Genomic DNA, 2,253 nt, shown 5'->3' on the forward strand with positions numbered 1-2,253 from the left:
TATATATATATATATATATATATATATATATATGATTTATCCATTGGAATCCCCTCGCTCTCGCGCTGAATATGACTGTATAAGCCTTTGTGGTAATGACCATTTCAGTATGATTAATTAGACTTCACTCCTTATGTATATTTCTGAGTTTGGTTATTTTTAATGTTATTGAGTTGATCGTGATGATAATGATGATGATGATGATGATGGGAGCGGTGATGTAGTGGTACTATCGATGCTGATGATAATGATGGCGGTGATGATTAACTCTGATTGGGTGAAATTATGATCAAAGGCATTCTAGCCGTGGTAGTTCCGTCCAATATATCCAATATACTCTTCCCGACACATGCACTTTAGAATCCACATAAGAAAATTAGAAATTAGCAATTATTTCTAGCAATTCAACAAACCGTGTATATCTTAGTTACATTTGGGTGTATGCGGGTGCGTACGCACGTGTGGTGTGTGTATGTGAATTTGTGTGAGAGAACTGGTGTGTGTGTACGCATGTGCGCCCCGACTCTATATTCTTGGATCTGGCTGTAATGTTAAAACATATTCGCTAGCCAGCATAGCGCTGCACCTATTGGCACTTTAGCTGAAAAAAAAAAAATACAAAAAAAACAAACAAACAAAAATCAGAGGAATTTACATGGCTTCTGTCTTAATTAAAGGTAATAGTTTCACTTGTCTTCACTGTCTACATTTCTCTGTAAAACACCTATTGCACGTCACTCCCCGCCCGTTTGATTTCATCCCACTCGTACCAGACAGTAAACTAACTAATAATGTCTACAACAACTTTGTGTCTACAGTCAACCCTATACCACATGCCTACACGAAATACAAACACACGTCGCTTCTCCACCTCTACTTTCAATACTTAAATTTCATTCTCACTTAAAAAAAAAAAAATGATACACAAACATCAATGTTTATATCACTGCATGTGTGTGTGTGTGTTCTAAATCTGTATATATATATATTTTTGTAAGTGTGTGTTATATGTTTGAATGTATTCTATGTATGTGTGTTTGTAAGTATGTATGTACGTATTTTTAAATGTATGTACCCTGTATGTATTCTATGTATTCTATGTATGTATGTATGTATGTATGTATGTATATATGTGTGTATGTATTTTTGTATGCGTGTACTCAATGGTTGTATGCATTGTCTGTATGTCTGGATGTTTGAATGTATCTATTCTACATAGTCTTCTTTTTTGTATGTATGTTCTCCTGCATGCATGCATGTAACCATCTACAAAATATATGCTTACATGTATGCATCTATGCGTGTATGTCTATGTGTGTGTGTGCATACATTCATAAGTATGCATATCTGTATATTTCATGCTTGTATATGTAACGAAAGTTATATCTGCTATATATTTCCGTGCATGCCTGCGTGCGTGCGTGTGTGTATATATATAAATACTAATGTGTGTACGTGCGTACGTGCGTGTACATAAATGCTTATGTGTCTGTGCGTGAGAGTAGTGCATGCGTGAGTATGTCTGTGTGTTGGAGTGCGTGTGTTATTGATGAGAAACTCAAATTTGCAACTCGCAAAGACTCAACGTTGAATAGATACTGTTATTCGCCTCTATCTAAGGGTATTGAGTCTGTTTTTCTATCTATCTATCTATCTATCGATCTATCTATCTATCTATCTATCTATCTATCTATCTATCTATCTATCTATCTATCTATTTATCTATCTATCTATCTATCTATCTATCTATCTATCTATCTATCTATCAATCTATCTATCTATCTATACATACATACATATATATGTATATATGTATATAATAATATAAATAATATATAAATATATGCATATTATATATATATATATATATATACACACATATGTGTGTTTGTGTGTGTGCACGTATATGATTATGTATGTATGTTTATATCTGCATATATGATTATAGATGCACATATATATGGGTACGTATGCATGTATGTATGTATATTTGTGTGTATGTATGTATTCCCAATTGATTACTTACGTGTCTCCTTATTGTTTCTTGCCACGTGTGACAACTGATCAAGCAACAGGAAGACATTTTTGTCGTCATAACACGCGAACACACGCACGCACATACACATGCATGCAGACACACACCATACACAACATACACAAATGAAACTTATAGGCACCAGTGTGTGTATATAAATATACATATATATATATATATATTTATTTGACCTACTACAAATATGCATTATATATATA

The 2,253-nt window shown here is 33.3% G+C and overlaps 1 protein-coding gene across 3 annotated transcripts in view; it reads left to right on the forward strand.

Annotated features, from left to right (window-relative positions):
- The window catches only part of LOC106879951 (uncharacterized), a 143,466-nt gene that overhangs the window by 3,473 nt on the left and 137,740 nt on the right, over positions 1–2,253 (forward strand). Inside the window, exon 1 of one of the 3 annotated variants that reach the window (XR_008266755.1) lies at positions 91–677. The exons of the other annotated variants lie outside the window; for them this stretch is intronic. The gene's annotated coding sequence lies outside the window, so the exon portion shown is untranslated. Of the gene's footprint in view, positions 1–90; positions 678–2,253 lie in introns of those variants that run through there. 3 annotated transcript variants of the gene reach the window in all.

Source organism: Octopus bimaculoides, chromosome 2 (assembly GCF_001194135.2).
Source record: "Octopus bimaculoides isolate UCB-OBI-ISO-001 chromosome 2, ASM119413v2, whole genome shotgun sequence".
NCBI classification, from domain to species: domain Eukaryota; kingdom Metazoa; phylum Mollusca; class Cephalopoda; order Octopoda; family Octopodidae; genus Octopus; species Octopus bimaculoides.